This window comes from Salminus brasiliensis, chromosome 11, assembly GCF_030463535.1.
Source record: "Salminus brasiliensis chromosome 11, fSalBra1.hap2, whole genome shotgun sequence".
NCBI classification, from domain to species: domain Eukaryota; kingdom Metazoa; phylum Chordata; class Actinopteri; order Characiformes; family Bryconidae; genus Salminus; species Salminus brasiliensis.
The window spans coordinates 40033291-40051023 of record NC_132888.1 but is presented as its reverse complement, the minus strand read 5'-3'; positions in this window follow the sequence as shown (position 1 = coordinate 40051023).

The following is a 17733-nucleotide window of genomic DNA, read 5'->3' as shown; positions in this document are numbered from 1 at the left end:
GCTCTGATTGGTCTAAAAAGATCTCATCTTCTTATCAGCTTGATCCAGTTGCGGTTCGCGTGGAAATAGGGCAAAGAAGCCCAGATGCCCAGAAGTCCCACCAGCTCCTGCTGTCGGATCCAGAAGCGCTCCAGGCCAGGGGCTCCCAGGCGGGTCCTGAGCCTCCCCCTTCCAGTCCACGTACTCATGTGGGGCTTACATGGGTGGAATGTGGGCTTTAAGTGGGTTTTTACATGTGTTGTTACTGGGACCCAGTTGGGCTTCCAAAATGGGCCCCTTCATTACAGCCCACCTTAATCTTACATGGGTCCTATCATATGCAGTGTACAACCAAGATGGGTATCACTGACCCTGCTGGGCATCAATATGTGGGCCAACGTGGAACCCAAGGACAAAACGTTCTGGTTCCCAGTTGGGCGACCCATACAGGCCCCCACATGGACTTGTTAGCTGGGCTAGGTCTCCTCCAGATGGTCATGCTCGCTACACCTCCACCTGAGCCAGCTGACTGCTCTCCAAGCAAAGGAACAGTGCGGTGGTGGTAGTGTCATCATGCTCTGGACTGAAAGATCACTGTACCAACTGTTAAACATGGTAGTGGTAGCATCATCAGTCTCTGGGCTGTAGGAGAAACTGTTAAACATGGTGGTGGTAGTGTCATCAAGCTCTGGGGCTGTAGGAGAAACTGTTAAACATGGTGGTGGTAGCGTCATCTTGCTCTGGGTCTGTAGGAGCACTGTCCCCAACTGTTAAACATGGTGGTGGTAGCGTCATCTTGCTCTGGAGCTGTAGGAGCACTGTACCAACTGTTACACATGGTGGTGGTAGCGTCATCATGCTCTGGGACTGAAAGATCCCTGTGTCAACTGTTAAGCATGGTGGTGGTAGCGTCATCATGCTCTGGGGCTGTAGGAGCACTGTACCAACTGTTAAGCATGGTGGTGGTAGCGTCATCAAGCTCTGGGGCTGTAGGAGAAACTGTTAAACATGGTGGTGGTAGCGTCATCATGCTCTGGGTCTGTAGGAGCACTGTACCAACTGTTAAGCATGGTGGTGGTAGCGTCATCAAGCTCTGGGGCTGTAGGAGAAACTGTTAAACATGGTGGTGGTAGCGTCATCATGCTCTGGGTCTGTAGGAGCACTGTACCAACTGTTACACATGGTGGTGGTAGCGTCATCTTGCTCTGGAGCTGTAGGAGCACTGTACCAACTGTTAAGCATGGTGGTTGGTAGAGTCATGCGCTTCTGTGGGCGGAGAATTGATATACTCGTACAGTATTTTTGAAACCTGATTGACATGTGTTTACCACCTCACGCTACACTGAAACACAGGCTTTTACGAGTGTTAACACACGTGTTAATGGACAAATGCTTCTGTCTGCAGTCCACTTGATCTTGATCACGCCCCAGGCAAGAGTGTGAGAGAGAGAGAGAGAGAGAGAGAGAGAGAGAGAGAGAGCGAGAGAGAGAGAGAGTCTATTGAGAAAGGCTCTAACCAACCCCCGGCCCCCTATCCATCAGCTTTATCCTTTATTTAATGTGTATTAACTTTATTACCACAATAGTGCTCTCCACTTTATTTATTAGCCTTTCGGCTTGTTTTTATGATCAGTGAATTCTAATCAAAATATAAACGTGTGCGTGTGGGCCGAGAGAGAGAGAGAGAGAGAGAGAGAGAGAGAGTCAGGTGATGAAGAGCGAGAATGAAGTGTAGGAAGGAGAGAGGGATGGTGGAGGTGGGGAGAGAGAGAGTATTAGCATTCTGTCACTCGGCCAAGGTACTATTACCACTGGCTTTCTGCTGCTGTCAGTCAGATGGATGGATGGAGAGAGAGTGAGAGAGAGAGAGAGCGAGAGAGAGAGAGAGAATGAGGCGGGACAGGGCCAGAGAAGGGCGTGAAACTGAGCTGGATGGAGGGAAGACGTATAGAGGGGCTGTCAAAGCATGGAAGTGGCTGAGAGTGAGGAGAGTGAGAGAGATTCATTGATATAGAGGGTTAGAGTTTGGGGGGGGGGGGGGGGAGTGGTTACCATATTAACCCTATATATGCATATCTGATACAGTACACATAGTAACGCAGTACCGTGGCCGAGTGTCCAAAAATATTCGGAACACCCCTTCAAATATGCCCTGCAGCTACTTCATAGAGCCAGTAAGAACAGGGCGCTCTGTGGGCCAGAGCATTGGCTAGAGGGGTGGAGCAGTGGTTCTCTCAGAGTTCTCTGGAGGTCGATCCAGATATTTTATCATATATTTATATTAATAATCAATAGCAGTTATTACTGTAATACGTTCATTAATAAAAGAGTGGTTGCATGTCTTACGTAGTCTCCACTTCCAGGTAGTTGCTAGGCTGTTGCTATGTGGTCACCAGGGTGTTTGCTAGGTGGTTGCTCGGTAGTTGCTATGTGTTTACCATGATGTTGCTAAGTGTTTGTTAGGTGGTTGCTGTGGAGTTGCTAGGTAGTAACAGGTGGTTACTACGATGTTGCTACATGTTTGTTATGTACACCTAAAGTGTTGCTAGATGGTTGTGATGGTATCCCAGGTGTTGTTAGGTGGTTGCTAGGCAGTGATAGGTGGTTATAATGGTGTTGCTCGTTGGACGCTACGACGTTGCTACATGGTTAACATTTTGGATTTGTTAGGGAGTTGCTAGGCGTGTGTTATATGGGTGCTGAAGTGTTTATAGGTGGTTGCTATGATGTTGCTTAGTGGTTGCTATGGGTGGCTACAGGTGGTTGCCGCCATGTTGCCAAGTGGTTGCTGCAGCAAGCAACAGGTGGTTGCTGCCGCCAGGTCGTTGGTGTCATGGTTTGGCGAGGGGGGATTGGAATGAGGGGCTCACCAGTCAAACGCCACCGTTGTTTTTGTCTTTTCTGGGCGAAATACGGTCAGATAAGGGCATGAAAACGGAAGTGTGTGAGAAGGACAGGGACGCGGTGATGGTGTGTGAAAGGACAAGGGTGGAGGGGATGGAGGGATTGCAGTGGATTGAGGGGGATTTGTGGAGGCCGCTCTTTTCGCGGCTGTCTTTAACAGCACTTACGGGGGGCTTTACACTCAGAACGGCAGGATTACATACATTAATGCACACGCTGAGGTTAAATTACTGTTGGAAAAAGCAATTAACACCGAAGCTTTACACGTTTCTCAAATGGTGCTTAAACACACACACACACACACACACACACACACACACTGCTCATCTGTACATGTGTGAGGTTTGGTCGATGTAGCTTTTGAGAAGCTGAGGGTGAGCTAACAGTAGAAAGAGCAAGCTGGCTTCACGTGAGCTTCTTTATACAGGCCCCCTAGTGGCCAATCCGCTGGGCGTAAAAATATTCTTCTTTGTATCCATTTCATAATTTGCGTCCCACCTTTCCACTTACCACCCCGTCACACTAGCCCGTTTTGCTTATAAACAATAAATAAAAACCTAACTAATGTCTCGGGTGGCGATGCTGGGCGTGGGTGACGGCCGGCGGCAGCCATGGCATCGCCTCGTCAGTGACGCTAACACTGTGGTTGTTTCTGGCTTTGTGTTTGTAGCTAGCGGAAATAGCGCTGAAGCTAGTTTACAGCCCTGACTCTAAACCACTATAATAATATACAGTGTAATGAACTCTCTCTCTCTCTCTCTCTCTCAGTCCCTTTCACCATATCTCTCTCTCTCTAGCAATCTGTCCCCCATCTCATCTCTCTTCATGACACACACACACACACACACACACAGATTATTGTAGGCTTCTGGCATTTACATTAAATGGCTCTGGCCAGTATTAATGGTCCATCATTAAAACAGAGTGCATGGTGGGTGTGTATGAGCGGTGTGAGTCAAGAAGAAAGGACGGAGAGAGAGAAAGCTCGTCAATCTCGGCCTGTGGAGAGGCTGCGTTTAGCTAGCTAACCGAACTAGCCCCCAAAACTGTTAACCAGCTAACCAGCTGCTCGGGTTTGGTTTTGCTAATCAACTCGTCGCTTTAACTGTACTTGAACCCCTTAAATTCACGGGTACTGGCACTAAAAACCAGCCGAGATATCCCACGGTGCAACCTCAAGAACCACTCAAGGTCACCTGGCTAACTCAGTAAACGGGGGGTCATTTAAGGTTCTCGGTAAAACTGCAGTTTGTGTATCTGCCAGGCCTGGAGGAGAGCGCTGTAATGAGATTCTTCATAGCTGGAGCTGTAAACTGTTAACTGCCCCATTAAAGCAGGGCTTGATCAGAAAGCGGCGGTAGGAAAACTCTTGCGCGTTATAAGCTGCGTCCACTAGGGGGCGTAGGAGGACCAGAGCGTTCCCCTCCCTCCAGTTTCCTCCCCAGAATTCAGTCATTTCCAGTTCCCACCTGCTTGCTAGAACTTCCCCTGGGGCTCCAACACTGCAACACTGGGAGGGCCGGATGCTAACATTAGCATTAGCGTGCTTTCTCTGAGATCCACTAAGATCTACAGGATCCTGTCAATCAAACTGTCGCTAACACAACAGCACTGGAGACCAACACGTTTGGTCTCTGCTAACTGCTCAAGCCCCGCCTTCTCACTACCACTACTGGTCTACATGTGCTTGCATCTACATCAACCATTGGTCAAACTGCTCAAGCCCCCGCCCTCCCACCACCACTACTGGTCTAGATGTGCTTGCGTCTACATCAACCATTGGTCAAACTGCTCAAGCCCCGCCTTCTCACCACCACTACTGGTCTACACGTGCTTGCATCTACATCAACCATTGGTCAAACTGCTCAAGCCCCTCCCTCCCACCGCCACTACTGGTCTACATGTGCTTGCATCTACATCAACCATTGTCAAACTGCTAAAGCCCCGCCTTCTCACCACCACTACTGGTCTAGATGTGCTTGCGTCTACATCAACCATTGGTCAAACTGCTCAAGCCCCTCCTCCCACCGCCACTACTGGTCTACATGTGCTTGCATCTACATCAACCATTGGTCAAACTGCTCAAGCCCCGCCCTCTCACTACCACTACTGGTCTACATGTGCTTGCATCTACATCAACCATTGGTCAAACTGCTCAAGCCCCGCCCTCCCACCACCACTACTGGTCTAGATGTGCTTGCGTCTACATCAACCATTGGTCAAACTGCTCAAGCCCCGCCTTCTCACCACCACTACTGGTCTACACGTGCTTGCGTCTACATCAACCATTGGTCAAACTGCTCAAGCCCCGCCTTCTCACCGCCACTACTGGTCTACATGTGCTTGCATCTACATCAACCATTGGTACATGTACTTTTTTACGGTTCTTCGCTGGCTCAAAGGACCCTTTGTGCATAGAATACAACATACACCCGCAGATGCAGGTGTGGGCGGAGCATCCTGAAGCTGAGCCCAGCACCCAGCATCAGATCTACACGTCACTGAAGAACCCTAGACAGTCAGGTTCATCGAGGGGTCTTCTCCCAGAGGGGAAGGAAAAGCCTTGCAAATGCAAGCAAATAGGTTGGGTCCTTGAACTTCGCCAGGCGAGCCGGCGAGACGGATCCTTTTCAGACTTGACTCGGGGTGGTGGGCTGGTCCGGAGGGGGGGAGCAAACGTGCTGTGGAGCCTCCACAAAAACTCTGGGAGGTGCAAATTTCATCCGTGAGGATGCTTTTGTGTGTGTGTGTGAATGTGAACACTGGTGGACCCTGTGTGGCTGAAAGGACGTACTCTTAAGTGGTAATTGGCTGCAGTGTGTGTGAGCTACACACATTCTGGCCCAGACTTATCATTAGGGTCCACATTCGCCCGTCTGTGTGCCGAAAAAGCGTGATGCGCTGCCGTGACGGAGTTTCAGAGTGTGTGTGTGTGTGTGTGTGTGACTGTGTGTGTGTGTGTGTCTTTTGAAATCTGCTTATTTCCCACCTCCCGCTTTTCTGCACTCGTCCCGTGAAGCGTGAGAAGGGGAAGTCTCTCCGGCGCTTTGCTGCGGAAAACACACTCCAGCTCTCCAGCTTCTAACACACACACACACACACACACACACACACACACTCAGTGTACAGGACATGAGTCTACACAGTTGTCTTCCATCCACACAAAGCACGGTATTCAGGACTATAGACTGAGATCTCAGCTGCATCAATATCAACTGAAGCAAACGCAGAATGATTGTGCAGCTACAGTGGTTTCCACTGGTTGCTATGGTAGCCTAGGTGGTTGATATAGTGTTGCTAGTGGATGCTATGGTATCCCTCATGGTTGCTATAATACCTTGTAGAGATGTTGGGCGAGCCCGGTAGCCGGGCCGTGCTAATACCCTGTAGAGATGTTGGGGAGCCCGGTAGCCAGGCCGTGCTAATACCTTGTAGAGATGTTGGGCGAGCCCGGTAGTCAGGCCGAGCTAATACCCTGTAGAGATGTTGGGCGAGCCCGGTAGTCAGGCCGTGCTAATACCCTGTAGAGATGTTGGGCGAGCCCGGTAGCCGGGCGAGCTAATACCCTGTAGAGATGTTGGCGAGCCCGGTAGTCGGGTCGTGCTAATACCCTGTAGAGATGTTGGGCGAGCCCGGTAGTCAGGCCGTGCTAATACCTTGTAGAGATGTTGGGCGAGCCGGTAGTCGGGCCGTGCTAATACCCTGTAGAGATGTTGGGCGAGCCCAGTAGCCGGGCCGTGCTAATACCCTGTAGAGATGTTGGGCGAGCCCGGTAGTTGGGTCATGCTAATACCCTGTAGAGATGTTGGGCGAGCCGGTAGTCGGGTCGTGCTAATACCCTGTAGAGATGTTGGGCGAGCCCAGTAGCCGGGCCGTGCTAATACCCTGTAGAGATGTTGGGCGAGCCCGGTAGTTGGGTCATGCTAATACCCTGTAGAGATGTTGGGCGAGCCCGGTAGTTGGGTCATGCTAATACCCTGTAGAGATGTTGGGCGAGCCCGGTAGTTGGGTCATGCTAATACCCTGTAGAGATGTTGGCGAGCCCGGTAGTTGGGTCATGCTAATACCCTGTAGAGATGTTGGGCGAGCCCGGTAGTCGGGTCGTGCTAATACCCTGTAGAGATGTTGGGCGAGCCCGGTAGTCAGGCCGTGCTAATACCCTGTAGAGATGTTGGGCGAGCCCGGTAGTCAGGCCGTGCTAATACCCTGTAGAGATGTTGGGCGAGCCCGGTAGTCGGGCCGTGCTAATACCCTGTAGAGATGTTGGGGAGCCGGTAGTTGGGTCATGCTAATACCCTGTAGAGATGTTGGGCGAGCCCGGTAGCCGGGCCGAGCTAATACCCTGTAGAGATGTTGGGCGAGCCCGGTAGTCGGGTCGTGCTAATACCCTGTAGAGATGTTGGGCGAGCCCGGTAGTCGGGCCGTGCTAATACCCTGTAGAGATGTTGGGCGAGCCCCGGTAGTCGGGCCGTGCTAATACCCTGTAGAGATGTTGGGCGAGCCCGGTAGTCGGGCCGTGCTAATACCCTGTAGAGATGTTGGGCGAGCCCGGTAGTCGGGCCGTGCTAATACCCTGTAGAGATGTTGGGCGAGCCCGGTAGTCAGGCGAGCTAATACCCTGTAGAGATGTTGGGCGAGCCCGGTAGTCAGGCCGTGCTAATACCCTGTAGAGATGTTGGGCGAGCCGGTAGTCGGGCCGTGCTAATACCCTGTAGAGATGTTGGGCGAGCCGGTAGTCGGGTCATGCTAATACCCTGTAGAGATGTTGGGCGAGCCCGGTAGTCAGGCCGTGCTAATACCCTGTAGAGATGTTGGGCGAGCCCGGTAGTCAGGCCGAGCTAATACCCTGTAGAGATGTTGGGCGAGCCCGGTAGTCGGGCCGAGCTAATACCCTGTAGAGATGTTGGGCGAGCTCTTCCTCTCCATCTTTCTTTCTACCTCTCTCTCTCTCTACCCCACCCCCCCTCTCTCTCTACCCCCCCCTCTCTCTACCCCCCCCCTCTCTCTACCCCCCTCCCCCCCCCTCTCTCTCTCTCTCTCTACCCCCTCCCCCCCTCTCTCTCTCTCTCCCCATGAGTGACAGAGAAAGCTAATTTGCGTGAGATGAGGGTCTTGATTCAGTGACCATGAAGATAGATAGAGAGTGTGTGTGTGTGTGTGGTGTGTGTGTGAGAGAGAGAGAGAGAGAGAAAGCGAGAGCGAGCGAGAGAGGAGTAGAATGGGAGTTGGACTGTAGACCATTAGAAGTCATATGAGCGTAACACTCCAACGCGACACACACAAATGGCTCCTCCGCATGCTGTAAACACACACACACACACACACACACACACACACACACACTATGACACTCTCTTTTCTCTCACACACTCAATCATACAATCACCTCACCGTGTTATTTATTACCTGTTGCTCATGAGTTAAGCTGGAGCAGTAAACAGTGGGAGTGCGCTACACACAGCTAAGTGTGTGTGTGTGTGTGTGTGTGTGTGTGCATGCTCTTGTGTGTGTGTGTGTGTAATTATGGATTTTTATGAGTGTGTTTAGACTCTTAGTGGTTGATGTTTTCTTCATCCATTCTGCTGCTGGTGTGTGTGTGTGTGTGTGTGCGCCGACTCCCACCAGCAACTCAGTGCTTACGAGATGTGTGTGCGGGCGAGCGAGACAGAGAGAGAGAGAGAGAGAGAGAGAGAGAGATGTCCATGGGGAATTGTGCTCTAATGAGAAAGATCTATTCTAATGGCTCTTAATTAAAATCAAGTCATAAACCTTGGAAGCAGCATGTGGCAGCTACACACACACACACACACACACACACACACTCAACACAGTGGTCATGTGTTTCCCTGGTGGACTCACTGTGTACAAGTACGAACGATTCAGCTACAAGTGACACGTATAAGCATATACGTAGCTTAGCTTAGGTTGTAGTAGGTCTGCTAGGGTTAGCTTTTAGCCTAGCATGCCTGTCTAGCACAACTGCGCTTCCTCGGTCCCCATCCGAGGCCCATCCAACATGCCCATGTGGGCTCACATGGGTGGAACGTGGGCTAGGGTGGGTTCATCATGGGTAGCACTCCGGCTACCAGGCTCTTTCAACATCGCTACCACAGCGTTAACATGACCTTTAAGCCATGTAACCATTTAGCCCTGCAGTGGAAACGAGGCCAAGGAGTGAGCGAGAGACACCAAAAGAGGACAGGAGGGAGGGAGGTGGATGTAAAGACACGCCCCTCCTGTAAACAGAGGGGGGGGGGGGGCAGTGGAGAGTGAGAAGGGAGGTCACTCTTAGAGGAGTGATACGGTAGAGAAGCCGAGTTTCAGCTGAAAGTCACTGACTGAGTAATTGCATTAACATCCTTCACTTCTCTGAGCTCGGAGTGTGTGTGAAAGCCGCACACACACACACACACACACACACACACACACACACACGTTTTACTCAGAGAATGTTTCAGCACTGCTTTGTGAATCACTTCACACACACACACACACACACACACTCTCTCTCTCGCTCTCTGTTTAATTTAAAAGCTGTTAATTGCCGAGCTTTTCCTCAATCAGGCTCAGAGTCTAAACGGCAGGGAAACGCTGTATCCCAGAGGAGCTCCAGGAAGCGGGAGCTGGAAGTTCAGCAACAAGAACTTTCTCTACTGAAGCTCTCTCACCCTGCAGCTCTCCACGAGGGGCGATCCAGCTTTCCTCAAAAATAAATAAATAATTAAATAAATAAAATTAAAAAAAGCTTCTCGTTTGTTGATGCTGTTGTAGTTCAGGGTTGGTCAGGGTTGGTCAGGGGGCTTCTGGGCATTTCAACTCTGGAGGTCAACATAGCCAGCAAACAAGATCCCTCACACAGTCGGTGGCCACTTTATTAGAAACCCCTTTTTACACTGAAAATATAGATTTTAATCATATATATGGAAATATATATTGAAAAAAAGAAATATATATTTAATCATTTTTATAATATAAAGTTTATATTATACATTTAAGTATTTATAGAAAAAATATGCATATATGTATCTTATTTTTACAAAGCATGTAAAACTTGAGAAAACATGTTATTTTAACAAAACAAATAAAATAATCAAATAATAAAAAAAAAATATATATATAAAGTGAACAAAAACAATTTCAACAAAATGAGCAGATTCAATTATTTAAAATACTTAAAATTTGCTTCCAAAACTATCATAAAAGCAAGTGAACGGAACACATAATTTAATAAAATAAATTAATAAATAAATCATTTAATTAAATGGAGCTTATCCCAAACCACACCACACTCGTCCAACACCGCTAACGCTGCGTTAGCACTCCGGCTACCAGGCTGCTACAGTGCTTCTGTGTACAGGGGTTTCTAATAAAGTGGCAAGTGATCTGACTGACTGTTTTTGTGTGTGCGTGTGCGTGTGTGTGTGTGTGTGTGTGCGTGTGTGTGTGTGTGGTGTGCGTGTGCGTGTGTGTGTGTGTGTGTGTGTGCGTGTGTGTGTGTGTGCGTGTGCGTGTGTGTGTGTGTGTGTGTGCGTGTGTGTGTGTGTAGTACATCTGCTTTGGGCTGAAGCTCAAAGTACTCTCCTCTCTATGCCTCACACACACACACACACACACACATTCACACACACACACAGCACAGATGCCAGTGTCCCAGGGTCTTTGGGTATGTCATGCAGTATTATTTTCTAACAAACAGACCCCCCCTCCACACACACACACACACACACTGACACACAGCTGTATAGTCAGTGGGGTCGTTCGCCACAGTAATAACAGGGGGACTGCTGGAAGATCACAGCATGGGAGAGAGAGATTGAGGAAAGACACAGAAAGAGAGAGAGGGGGGGGGGGGGGGGCTAGACTGATAAACATCTAAAAGTGGTGTGTGTGTGTGTGTGTGTGTGTGTGTGTGTGTGTAGCTGCATTGTTGACAGGTGTCAGCTCCGAGGGGGCAGATGCTGTCTGAATCTCTGACTGTGTGTGTGTGTGTTATTCATGAAGTCTCTATTCACTGGAAAATGTACTTGTCACTGTGTGTGTGTGTGTGTGTGTGTGTGTGTATGTGTGTGTGTGTGTGTGTGTGTGTGTGTGTGTTATTCCTTCAGTGTAAACAGTGCTCCAGTACAGACCTGTACAGTTCAGTACTCCTCCTTTCAGTTCTCTCAATACCTTAACTGAAGAGACTGCCGGCCCCGCCCCCAAGTGAACCAGAGATTTCGATTGGCTCTAAGGCTGTATTTCAGTGTCTGTTGTCCCGCCTGGCTTTGACTTGTCCCGCCCCTAAACCGAAACTGAGCTGGTGACTGGCTCGACTGTTGAGTTTGAATGTTTCACTGTCTGGTGTCCCACCCCTCAACTGATTGGTTCTGAGGCTCATTTTAACAGTTTGCTGTCCCGCCCCCAAACGGAAACTGAGCTGGTGATTGGCTCGCCTGCTGAGTTTGACTGTCTGTCGTACCCCCCACCCCCCTCCCCCAACCAACACACGCCCTCTACCTGAGATTTTGATTGGTTGTATGTTGTCCTGCCCCCAAACTGAAACTGTGCTGGTGATTGGCTCGGCTTGACTGTCTGATGTCCCCAAAACGGAAACTTTTTGGCTTTGAGTCTGTTGTCCCGCCCCCTTAATGGAACCAAATTTGTAAGTAGTTACATTTTCAACTGTGGCATCAGTCCGGCGTTGGGTCCAATGCCCACTCATCCCCCCCTGGTTCCGTCCACCGTGGACGAGCAGTTGCCTAACACAAACTGTGCATTCACAGACGTCTGCAGTCCCTAACTGCACACCAGCAAGGTGGAGCCACAAGGGAGGGGTTTCTAATAAAGCGGCCAGTTTCGTTACAGCCACCCGGCTTTATGGAAAACTCTACTAACAGCAGTTTTATTGGGAGGGTGTGTGTCTGTGTTCGCTGGATGCCTATCCCTTTGATCTCCACTCATCGCAGTACCTCACGCTGGCTCTTGTTATAAAGTTTTGATTACTTTTCATATTAATTTAATGGCCAATTAAGCAGGAACAGTTTCTAGAAACAATACATTATGTAAATTACCGCACAGCTGCAGGAGAAATGCCACAAAATCAAAGTTATTAATTATTGGCCTTTTCAGCTTTCTGAATAAAAGTTAATGCAATCTCTTGGTAGCAAATGACACTCCATCAAGTGCCCAGTGTGACAGCTGAACAACACCGGAGAACAGACGGAAGTTTCCGGCAAACTTTTCCTCAAAGCGGACGGGGAGTAGCCATGCCACTAGCGCGGCCAAACGGACATGGTTTGGCATGGTATGCTTACAAGCCTAGCTAGCTAGCCATGCTCAGGACCGACGAACCAACGACCCCTGCAGGACGGAGGGCTTATTAACATCGCTATCCGCTAGTTAGCTGTTCACTTACTCACAACCGTCCATCTAGCAGCAACTGCTACGGTCTAAATCCTGAGGATTAGCATTGTGTAGCATTGTGCTCACAGAGGAGCGGGTTCAATTCTGGTATGGACTCAGTCGAGCGACTGGTGCTAACGAGCGCTAACGCTAGCTAAGCTAGACTAGTACGAAGTGCACGTCTGAGACGACCAGTGTGACTAGAATGATTAGAAGATCGTAATCCAACATCGTAGCTAGCTAGCTAAGCTAGTCATGCTAGCTTAGTTAGTAGACCAAAATCTGAGGAGTCACCACACACCACAGTGCTGGTTTGATTGTATCTGCTGTGCTACCGACTCGCCATGACAAGCTTGGAACTGTAGCTGACTTCATAGTCAGAGTCAGCTAGTGAAGCTGTTAGCATGTTAGCCCTCACCGAGCCACATTTGTGCGCAGTTCATCTAGCTAATCTAAAAGTGCCACAGTATAAGCTCAATTCTAGCTAACTGGTAGAACTAGATAATGCTAGCTTAGTTAGTAGGGGTCGAGCGACTGATGCCAGACAGAAAGTCGCTATTAAACATGTTCTGTGACATGCTAACATTAGCTCAGCTAGCTGGCTACAGAGCCAGTCCATCTAGCTAATATAAATACGCCACATGTCACAGTACAGGCTCGGTTCTAGCTAACTGTATAGAGAGTATAGTGAGACTCTGGTGATTGGTGCTGTAGCTGGCCAGCTAAGGTAATGCTAGCTTAGCTAGTAGGCTAAAATCTGAGGGAATGAAGTCGAGCAACTGGTGGTAAAAGGAAAAGAAAGCCTAAATGAAACCTGTTCCGTGGTTTTTGGGTGCGTAAAATGTTCGCTAAGCTAACGTACGTTTAGCTATTGGTTCTAGCTAACGTTCCAGAGGATAAAGACTGGAACTTTTAGCTTTTTTTTGTTTAGCACATTTTAGCCAGTCATGTTTGGTCAGCTAATGGACCAGCGGGATAAGTCGCTGTTACTACGACCAGAAGATGTCGCTAGTCATCGGCAACTTGAGCCAGAGGGAGTACAGTTAGCCACAGTTAGCGAGAACCTCCTTTAGTGTGTATGCCAAGTACCGTGGGGGCGGCTCATGGTTTATGACTGATGTCATCTGTGTGTTGAGCTGTATTCAGTGGTACGTGTGTGCGTGTGTGTGTGTGTGTGTTGGGTGGAGTGTATGTGTGCTATGGTCAAATGACAGGTGAGGGGGCTTTTGGCACAGATAATTGAAAATGGATCCTGAAGTCTCCTCGTTAATAAAAGGCAATTTAAATCAACGTTAATTAAAGTGCCACAGTGTAATAAGAATTCTCTCATTACGGCTAACGACAAAGCAGGCCTAGCACAACACACTCGCGCACACACACACGCACACACACACACACACACAGACTGATACCAATGAAAAGATCTGATTCAATCTTCAATCCCAGTGGGATCTGAAGATGAGCCCTGAGAGAGAGAGTGTGTGTGTGTGTGTGTGTGTGTGTGATATGATATAGTCAAATTCAGATTTGACAGGTAAGAGTGTCCAGCCTTGCCCTTTTCCTCTGTGGCGTAGTGGGTAACAACACCCCCCACCCCCCCATCCCCGGCAGACTAGGGTTCGATTCTCTGCTGTGGCCTCGAGGTTAGAGAGGTGGGCTGGGACCAGAAGGTTACCCAGGAGCTATGTCCAGGGGAAGTCCAGTGCGTGCGAGTCCGGTTAAATGAGGAGGTTCCTTGGTTCCTCCCAAGGTTTCGTCCTCCAGCTCTGAGGGAGTTCCTCCTGGCCACTGTCGCCTTTGGCTTCCTTGCTTGGCTTGATTTGATTTATGGTATTTTCTTGAGGCCACCGGTCGATCCAGAAGCTCCAGGGGCAACTGGATTTAGGAGGTTTTTGTTCACTACAGGCTGCCACGCTGAAATCCAGCTTAAAGGGTCACTCTAGAGGTCACTCTAGAGGCTAGAGGGGTAAAAAAATACCCCCTCTGAATGGAGCAGTGAAGTAAGTGATGAAGCTCCATCCACCATCAGTACCTGACCTCACTGAAGTGCTGCGAGGCTGAAAGCAATCAAATCCTCACAGCAATGTTCCAACATCTAGTGAAAGGCCTTTCCAGAAGAGTAGTGGTGAATTAAGGTCCGGCTATTAAAAGCCGTGATTCCCGCAGATGATGAGGATGAGCAGGTGTCCACGCACCTTCCAGAGGACTGGTCAGGACACTGGAAATGAAGGTTCTCAGTGGGAGACAGATTCTCGCTCCCTGGCCTCCGTGGCTCAAAAGGAACGGGGTCAGAAGCTGCTCCTGGATCAGCGCTCATACTCCTGATTAAAGGAGGAGCGTAAATTTCCCACAGAGCCAAAGTCCTGTCAGGCTGAAATGGAAGTGCGCTTCACTCCTGCAGACTTTCCATTACCATAAACATGCAGACTCACTTACAGGCACCAGAGCGAGCAACCATGATACACACACACACACACACACACACACACACACACACACTGCTCAACAGAATGTCCTCACATTATAGACCATTTTACCAGACTATCAGCATTGGCCTCTCTTAAAAAAGCTGCAGTCTTAGGCCCCGCCCACACACCCAGTGATTGCTTGATTGCCAGGGGCGTTTTTACTGGTCCTGGGGCACACACAGAATTTAAATATTGCTATTATTATTATTATTACAGTTATTATTTTAATTACTAATATTGTTGATCTTACTGTCATTAGTATTCATAATAATTACAACAGTAGTCGAAAGATAATAATATTAGTAATTAAAAGAGTAATAATTAGAATAATAAATGCAATAATAATACTTATATTGTTTTTATTATTAATAATAATAATAACAAAAGTAGTAGTAATGATAATAATAATATTAGTAATTTAAAGAATGATAATAAAAATAATAAATGCAATAATAATACTTAATTATTATAATTACTTATTTTATTATTACTATTAATAATAATAATAACAACAACAGTAGCAATAATAATAATTGTAATAATAATATATTATTATTATTATTATTATGTAGAACCTCTCCACATGGTAGGGCTGATTTGGAAAGTTCGACTGGGCGAGGACAGACTGCCGAGGACGCCGTACAGTAATTTTGCAGTTAGAGCAGCAGTATGGTGCGCAATGCATCCTGGGATTTTCGGCTGGGCCGAATCCACAAGTACAGACAAGAGCCCAGACTGAGAATCGGCCCAGGACGAAGTGCCGCGCTCCAGTAAATTGGGTCTAATGAGGCCCCTGACAGGTGCTGAGTATCGTCTCCGGTGATGCTTTGCCAAGCTTCTAATGGAGGCGTCTTCAGCTCTGGCTTGTTTCGGGACCTTGCTCCCCTACGGTTCCACTCTTCAGCATGATGCGAATCTGGCAGTCTGCCTTTACGGTGCGTCAGAATTTCCTGATGAATCGACGAATAGGAGAGCTCCAGAATCTTTTACATTGATCTCTACTGAACGTTAAGAAGGTTTCTGGACAGTGGCCGTTTTGGAGATACAAGGTTTTTGGCTGTATATATACACAAACATACATGGTGGCATTGTCTCCTACAGCAGTAACGCAATAGGCTGCAGTCTTCATCATGATGATGATGATGTCACAGAAACACTGGCCATTCTGTTTTTCTAAAGAGAGAGAGAGAGAGAGAGAGAGAGAGACCTGGGAATAGGCTGACTTAATGTAGGGGGAGGGGTAGACAAGAAAATGAAGATTGTAAGGAGGACCGCAATGTGTGTGTGTGTGTGTGTGTGTGTGTGTGTGTGACTGTTTGTGTGTGTGAGTGTGTGATTGAGGGAAAATGAAAAAGGTGAAAAAGTCAGGATGAACTTGAAATGAAAACCAGAGGAGTTGTGGATGTGTGTGTGTGTGTGTGTGTGTGTGTGTGTACATAAGAGAAAAGTGTCAGAGTGAATGTTTCAATATCCATTTATTTATATAACAGAATCAAAAATGATCTGAAAGAAATGTTTTTATACTGTTTGCAGTCGGGGTCCTCTCTCTGTTTGTTCGGTTGGAGGGTGTCTGCTGTGTGTGTGTGTGTGTGTGTGTGTGTGTGTGCGCGCGCATACCAAGATGCTCCAACTGAATGGTTGAAAATACGACAATCATTGCAACAATAAAGCCGATAATAAACCGAATCAGATTGAATTCAACTGAACTGAACTGAACTGAACTGGAAAAAACCCACCTGACTGAACTGAGTCGAGTTCAGCTGGACTTGCCTTAAACAAAATGAACTGAACTTACAGGAATAAAACTGAATAAAAATAAACTAGGTTAACTTGAACTGAAAACAATATGAGTGTCTGGATTCAATTCAGTTAAACCTCAGCTGAACTGAATTAAAAGGAACTGCACTGAATTAGACTAAGCTAAAAAAAAAGTTGAGCTGACGAATCTGAAATGAACGTATTTGAACTAAACTGAATTAAAGTCAATTGCATTAAACTGAAATGAAGTGAAATGGACTAGACTAAACTGAATTAAATAAAACTGAGTTGAACTAAATGTAAATACAATTAATTAAATAAGTTGGTTTGAGCTGGACTGAACTAAAAATGAACTGAACTGAACTTAAATGAACTAAACTGGAATTAACTGAAACAAACTGAATTGAACTGAAATGGAATGAATGTTCCAAAACGTAACTGAATCAAACTTAACCCCGGTGAATTGAATTCAAAATCTTTGAAATTAACTAAACTATAGTGAAGCGAATTTAAATCACCTGGTCTGAAGTAGATTCAACTAAACTGAACTAAACTGAAATGAAATGAATGTTCCAGAACGTAACTGAATCTAAATAAACTAAGGTGGACCGAACTTAATTCAAATTCTTTGAAATGAACTAAACTAAGTGGATTAAACTAAACTGGTGTTGAACTGAACTGAACTGAACTGAACTGAACTCAACCAAAAAGTCTAAAATGTTAAAGAAACAGCTAAACTATGGTGGGTTCAATTTCAGTTATTCAAAATGTACTAAACTGAAGTAATCCGAATTCAGCTTCCCTGTCCTGAAGTGGATTCAACTAAACTGGTGTTGAACTGAACTGAACCGAATTGAACTCAAATGAACTGAAATGAAATGAATGTTCCAAAATGTAACTGAATCAAACTTAACCCCGGTGAACTGAATTGAATTCAAATTCTTTGAAATGAACTAAACTATAGTGAAGCAAATTTAAATCACCTGGTCTGAAGTGGATTAAACTAAACTGGTGTTTAACTGAATTAAACTAAACTGAACTGAACTTAACTCAACTGAACTGAACTCAATTCAACTCAATTCAACTGAAATGAAATGAATGTTCCAAAACGTAACTGAATCAAAATAAAATAAGGTGGGCCGAACTTGATTCAAATGATTTGAAATGAACTAAACTAAGTGGATTCAACTAAACTGGTGTTGAACTGAACTGAACTGAACTGAACCAAACAGTCTAAAATCAG